The 7,824-nt window shown below is 31.8% G+C and overlaps 1 long non-coding RNA gene across 1 annotated transcript; it reads right to left on the bottom strand.

The window, feature by feature from the left end:
• Nucleotides 1–2,849: 2,849 nt before the first annotated feature.
• Nucleotides 2,850–7,519, bottom strand: LOC143228441 (uncharacterized). The gene is made up of 3 exons (XR_013015332.1): nt 7,356–7,519; nt 5,328–5,373; nt 2,850–3,044 (listed from the first exon to the last, which is right to left on the bottom strand). It is a non-coding gene; the product is annotated as an uncharacterized LOC143228441 (long non-coding RNA).
• Between the last annotated feature and the right edge of the window lie 305 nt (nt 7,520–7,824).

Here is a 7,824-nt window from a genome sequence, read left to right on the forward strand (position 1 = left end):
GCGCGAAATGCAACAAACACATACTCAAAATGCAATCTTAATGTAATGCTACCAAACAAAAGACGAGATTCACAACAATAAAAAATCAGCTTACAACTAATGGTGAAAATACTCAACACGCATAGTACTAACTTTAAACATTTGAACTTGTTATTGAGATGACGTCATAGTTGAATACCGGTAGAGTTACCATGCTGGTACTAAAAACAATACATTCTTCAAGAAAAAATTTAACCTTCGTCTTCGTATATACTCATTTTGTATATTGTATACTAGCAATGATATTTAATATGCTGTATCATATTTCTCCCTTTTTTTGAATTAAAACACTAAGAGTCTGTTCTTGTTCAGTTTAACTCACGTTGTCAACAAAACATGTGTTTCAAAATTTCCAAAGTTCCTTTGAATATCTTCATACCAAAAATTTTGCTTGTCCATAATAATACTCCATTCGCTCGTCTTCTATGTTACTTACTGCGCATGGATCAGTGGGTTACACATGAGCTTGGCTTTCTGGCCGTAAGTTATATCTGCTTGAAAGTTGTAGTCGTGAGAATTTAGCTATTGGGAGATGGGAGAGCGTTTTGAAGATATGTACTTGTCTGTAATTCATTTTAACTCCAACACGTACAATTGAAATTAAGAAGGCATATCTCTGAAATACTGTAACCTACAATATGCACTTTGTATCGGAGGACCACATCTACAGGACACAAAGAATAAGCCATAAGCGAAGACAAAATATTGTAGCCAAACAGAATTGGACTAAAACCCAGAACAAGACCAAATTCCTTGAACTACAGTTCAGAAAGAATGAGTGGATTAGTACAACCTTATAGAAAAAAGACCGAACCAAAAGACATTCAGAAAAAAAAAGGAATTCCTCTCAACAGGATATCTCTTCACCCAAAATGCCTTTGCTAGTAGTGGTATAGGAGTTGGTTTATTGGGCACAAATGTATAGCATCTACAGCCAACAATTGGTTATAGGAGGTGACAAACAAGTAGGAAGAATGCTATGTCCTGCTCCTGTAATTGTAGGTTTCAGAGGGAGGCAGTGTAGACATGTATTATGAAAGGACATACTCCAGAAGTAGTAAACCCTCTTCATCCATATCTAAAATGACTGGAGAGTTGCAACCCAGCTAAATTAGCAGACACCCAAGGAGAACTTAGACTCTTAAGCTAGCCTCAATGACGAACTCAACAACATACAGTCATGTGAAAAAGTTAGGACACCCTATGAAAGTATGTGTATTTTTGTAGCATTTTTTGACATATAGATATTTAATCTCAATTTTAACAATACTGAGAGATTAAAATAATATAACTAAACAATTAAAACTGAAGAAAAGACTTTCCAAGATCTTCTGTAACTGTAATTCTACAAAAATGCATATTCGAACTGAGGAAAAAGTTAGGACACCCTACCCCCCAATAGCTAGTATTACCACCTTTGGCTGAAATAACTGCAGTGAGACGCTTCTTATAGCCATCTACCAGTCTCTGACATCAGTCTGAAGAAAGTTTGCCCCACTCCTCAATGCAGAATTCTTTCAGCTGTGAGACGTTTGAGGGGTTTCTTGCATGTAGAGCCTGTTTCAAGTCACCCCACAGCATCTCAATGGGATTAAGATCTGGGCTTTGGACTCGGCCATTCCAGAACTCTCCATTTCTTCGTTTTCAGCCATTCCTTGGTGGATTTACTGGTATGTTTTGGGTCATTGTCGTGTTGCAGGATCCAGTTCCACTTCAGCTTTAATTTTCGTACAAATGGTCTCACATGATCCTCAAGCACCCTCTGATACACAGTAGAATTCATGGTGGATTTTATGATTGTGAGCTGTCCAGGTCCTGCTGCAGCAAAGGAGTCCCAAACCATGACACTTCCACCTCCATGCTTCACAGTTGGTATGAGGTTCTTTTCCTGGAATGCTGTATTTGGTTTATATTTGGCCAATTATAAAGAATTGTAACCTGAAATCCATGATTAGGAATATCATAGTCTGAGTTTGTTTGGTGTTAAGAGCAAAGCTACATAATGAACCATCTGTACTCTGTCCACCAAAGGTATCAAAACTTGATTATTAGATTTTCTGCTGATCCAATAGGGTAAAAAAAAAAAAAAAAAAAGACATATATAAGGTGCACAAACCAATTGTTTATGTGGGTGAAATAATATTATTTGAAAGATCATATCATATAAACAACCTTTGAAAGATCATATCATATAAACAACCTTTGAAAGATCATATCATATAAACAACCTTTGAAAGAAGATCATATCATATAAACAACCTTTGAAAGAAGATCGTATCATATAAACAACCAGAGATTCCATACCTACAAAATTAAAAATAAGCTGAGAAAAATCAATGGTGGCCATCTCTCATAGTCCACTTCTCAGATAGGAAGTATACATGTTGATATACTGAGCCACTGTAAGACATAGGAAAGAGATTTGTACAAGTCAGTATGAGCTGGATTTTTCGTAATGTGATAATCACTGATGTATGTAACTTAGGATTAAATTATGTTGCATTAAGACTTTGGTCTGATATAATAGTAACAGAAATAATTTTGATCTCTTGCAGAGTGGAGGTACCTTTATGCATCTTGTCTGGTCAACACGTGTACCTTTTGTTTTTTGTGAAATATACAATTCTGATTCCTCTCTCTTTCTGCAGTAGTCTGTTAGTCATAAAAAAGACAAACAGCATAATTTCTGTTGTATAATAAACTTTGTACAACCAACATCCACGTAGGAAATTTCATATTCCTTCGAAATAAAACAAACAATACTGTGTATAATTTCTCTAGCATAATAAACTTTGTACAACTAAAAGATGTTTATATACAGTTTTTTGTTTATTCACCAAAATAAAAATGTTTTACAGTCTTTTTAATACAAAATGAATGCATAAGAATAAACTGTCAAATCATTTACAGGTCCAAAAATTACAAAAAAAGTTCAGTTGCTTCACTGATCAGAAGATTGGACATCATCATTATACCTCTTTCTTATTCATGTTTTGAAACTGCACCTAAAGAAAACAACAGAAACCTTGTGATAAATATTACTTTTTCTCAAATGATTAAAGCAGAATGATGCCCCAATAAGTTGAAATCAAAACAGTAAAATTTTTATTGGAATAATTTGAATAATTTCATAACAAAGCAATATATTTATATACATATATAAAATACTATTTTATGAGAACAGGTTCTAGTGCTTAACCAATGAATATCTATCAAAGGACACTACTTTTTTTTCTCCCAATTGTTAATCTAGGCATGACTATGTATACTCAAACAAAATATAAATAACATTTAATGTTAAAAACTTGCTTCTGGCAAAATATTTATGGAAAAAACACACATTATTGTATTCACTTGATATGCTTTTTCCGTAACTGTTAGCTTCACCACATACTTCTACCTTTTGACTCTTTGAAATAGCCCAACACTGAAGTAAGTGAAATGGGTCTTTTTTACTTTCCCATTGAGTCTTTTGTACTGGATGGACCTTCAAGGAGGTTGTCTCAGACCATTTGTTCATCTGTGTGACCTTTTACGTCCTTGGGTTTGACAAATCCTTCACTTCAGTTTAACCTCAACATGTCTTCTTCCTCTCATCTGATTACATCTTTTGGATCTAGAAGTCTAAAGTCTTCTCCATATCTTATTCCACCTCTTTATAGTTCCAAAGAAATCAAAGACTGGAAACCTGACACATATATCTTTCTTAACTCAATCGTTGCTTGGATACACCTCACTTCAAAATGGAAAACATGAGTATGTAACTAAAATTTCTTCATTGAAGCCATTGGATGCCAAAGATATATGTATACAGGATGCTTATCTTCTTATCCTTATTCATCTGTCATCATGTCATCTTTGGTAATGGAGGGATGCCTTATCAGTTCAATATTCTTCCCCTAATCTTAACCCTAGCTCTGCATTTTTTTTGTTGGGTTATATCAAAATGTCTTCTTATTTACTCTATTACCCTGATATCCAAAGACCTCCTTACTTCACTTCACCAAGTCATTACCTTATTGGGTTCACCTGTCACTTCCAACAGGTTCTTGTTTCTAAGTGGTGTCTGACCTCAGGTCCATAACCAAGATAGTTCTTCCTTTTATCTTTTCACTGTATCTCACTCAAGGACTGGGGCTTTGTGTTGGAGAATCAATGTAATCCTGATTCTTGGACTCCTTAAGAAATAATACCTTACATGTTAGAATATTAGGTTTTTCAACATGATTGCCTCAAATTTCCACTTCTTTCACCACCATTCTGTGTTAGTTTATACAGACAACTGTGGTATCTTGCATCAACAAACAGGATAGTACTGATTCTCACAGATGTTGTTTTGTTGCAGTTTCTATACTTCCACAGTTTAATTTTCAATATGTTTAACTCTCTATATAGAGAGCATTGAATCATTCACAAATCCACTGGGAAGAAGACAATGATCAAATCTTTGTTACATCACCAACTATTTTCAACTTTCCTGATCTCCAGTTCAAGATCCAAATTTTCCAACAGTGGATGTCTTAAGTCAATCATGGGAGAACCTTTTCTTATTCAAATCTTTCCATTTTGTCTTCTTCCTTAGATATTGGCAAAAATAATTTTCTTAAAGTACTAGGTTATCCTCATTGCTTCCTATTAGCCACCATGGTTTTCCTATTTTGTCAATTTTCCCACAGTGAAACAACCTCATAACCACCAAGGAATCATCTTTTACAATAAACTGAAACATGTATTTTCTACAACAAAGTTCTACTTGTTGAAAGCAATAATGAAAAGTTTTTTTTATTTAAGACAAGTATCATTTGAAACTCAATTTATTTTTAAGATTTACAAAATATAGGATGTTTTCATGTTACTATAGTATGTGTAGTTTATAAAAGCTGCCTTTACTTATCATCACTGAAAAACAATATTGTTACACAGTTGAAAAGATACTGTCCATCCAACTATTAATCTAGTCTAATTAATAATTAACAGTTAAACCACAAAATTGATGGCTTTGAACAAATAGTGAAACTTAATATCCTGTAATACTACAACCTAACATTGAAGATCTTGTATCAGTTTATAACATATTTATTAAAATGTATAAAATTGTTTTGTAAAAAAATAGTAATAAATGAGCAGTACAATAATAAACAAAATCAATTATAAACCCTTAGCCTAATCATGGGAATCATTTTGTTTCGAGTACAAAATTACATTATAGATCATCTCATACCATGGAACTAAATTTTCTGTTTATAATCCTATAAATATTTTAAAAGTAAACTTAATAAGAAACTCACCAAAGTAGCATGCAATGTTTCTAGCTTTTCCTGTGAGCTTAAGATTCTGAAAACATTTAATATATGCAAAATAAATTTACACTATATATATCATGTAGCAATAATTTAAACCAAAAAAGTGAAATTAATAATACTTATTACAACAGATTACGTTATCAATTATAACCCTAGAACCATGTCATGAAGTCCCTGGATCCATTTTGCTTTTTAATGCACTACATTTCAGATAACACCACAAACTTGTTAAAGTCCCTAATAACAACCAGTCACATAAAAACATTTAAACCAAAATAGCATCAATATTATAATTAATCTTACCACCCACTGCTGAAGTCCTCTCTATATATTTTAGATTAAAAATGAGTAATTTCACCTTTCTGTTTTGGTCTTTACAATTAATATTGTAACAACTCAAAAAGTTGAATATTTTATAAATATTTACATATCTACAAATAAAACTTTTTTATATTAGCACTTACATTATATTAATAATAATATTCAAATATGTAAATTTCTTTCTCTCACCAAAATGTGAATTTCAGTATTGAAAAGATGAAGTAGGGACCTAACCTATTATATAATTCATTACTTGAAAATAAAATTTGATCTGATAACTAATGGAAGACTACTTTAACTTCAGTTACTTTACTGAGCACACCACCATGAATATCATAGGGTCATTATATTCTTTCATTATATCACTTATTATATAGTGCTGTAAAATATGGTATTTGTTTTTCATATTTTGTACACCAGTACTGTTGGTTTAAGTTTTTCACTTTCTCAAAACAAGTTAGGCCTTGGCCCATTACTTGAAAATTCATACAAAATCAATGACAATTTTAATGGTTAACACACAAAGAAATATTTTAGGAACAAAAGTTTTCCTCCACTTTGTAATGTTTGCAATTTGTACAGAAATACAGGCCTGTACAGGCAACAACTGGGTTTACCTTTGAATCACAAAAGTAATATTATAATATAATGATGATAAAATGTACATAGCTGATGGTACAGACTCTATGTGTAATGGCAAAAATGAAGAATTATTATAAATTTTAGTACCAAGTATAAAAACAATATATATTTACACACACACACACACACACACACACATATGTGCCTAAAGCAATTTGGCATGTTTTTGAATTCAGTTAGCAAGTAATAGTGTACTTTGTTATGAGTTGAGTGTCATATAAATATACTTGTCCACCTTTTAATGAATGTGCCCCTTTCACCTCTTTTTATATCTTCTTGCTGCATTTAACACAAAGCTAACACCAAATTTGTATTACAATGTCTTCCTAAGAGTCCTTTGAAGATGAAAATCCAATTTACCTACTGAGTATCCATATCCCAAATGTTGACAACAAAACAATTTTTCACTAGCTAACCTGAGGCATTTTTACAACTGTAAATAAAAACAGAACTAAACTATGATGACTTCTGATTGAAATTAAATTTAATTCATAACTTAAATTGTGATATCATATTGTGTATATGAGATATACATCACCTTTATAACTTTATTATAACTAAGCCATCTACCATTTATATGTCCACATCACAAAATACTCCTGTACTTTATAACAAAGCAATAGCATCCTCATCACAACCAGCAACACCCACAACTTTAATTATATCAACAAATTTAAGTAATCTATTGATCTTTCTTTCACCTATAAATTAGTATAATTTTAGGATTTACTCTGTCTAGTCGTGGTCAATTTTCAATTACAGTTTCCACGTTTTCAGGTAAATTAATTATACATGAAATTTTGGAATTAATTTACTACGTACTTTCACCTTGTACGAATATTACTGCTACTTCACTATTACAAGCATTTCTATAGCATAATTTATTAGACGTTATAGTTTTACTATTGTTGTACCACTGAATAGTAGTAATGTACAATCAGTAACATAATCATATAAGTTGAAAACGAAAGTTGATTCCTAGCTTTCGATCGAATTCAACAACCGAAAAAAAATACTAATATCCATAGTTAAAATTATCAACACATTTACCTTTCCATTACATTATTCACTTTTCTTAGATTTTCCGCTAATCCGTTAATAACAGTATTTAACTGTTGAATACTTTCCCATACACTGGCTTCTATTTCAGTACTCTGGGACGATGTTGATGATAAATCTCCCTCCATTTTCTTACAGTGCCACCTTCTGGTGTATGTTTTTATTTCATTTCAAAGAAATATCTTTCGATATTTCGTCTAATGGTTTTTTTTTTTTTTTAAATTGAGAAATAGAAATATAATCAAATAGTACAAGTCAAAGTTCACAATACAAGAATAATAACAAAGTTAAAATCCAACTGCAATAAAAGCAAATACTTCCCATATTCATATAATCAATTTAATTTATGAAAAGAATAACAAATAAACAAAACAGAGTACCCCACTAAGGCAACTTACAAACACTAATTTCTGTTCCAAACCATACCCATTTGCTTACATTTCTTTGGAAACATCCTTTC

The sequence above is a fragment of the Tachypleus tridentatus genome, chromosome 1 (assembly GCF_004210375.1).
Source record: "Tachypleus tridentatus isolate NWPU-2018 chromosome 1, ASM421037v1, whole genome shotgun sequence".
Lineage (NCBI taxonomy): Eukaryota > Metazoa > Arthropoda > Merostomata > Xiphosura > Limulidae > Tachypleus > Tachypleus tridentatus.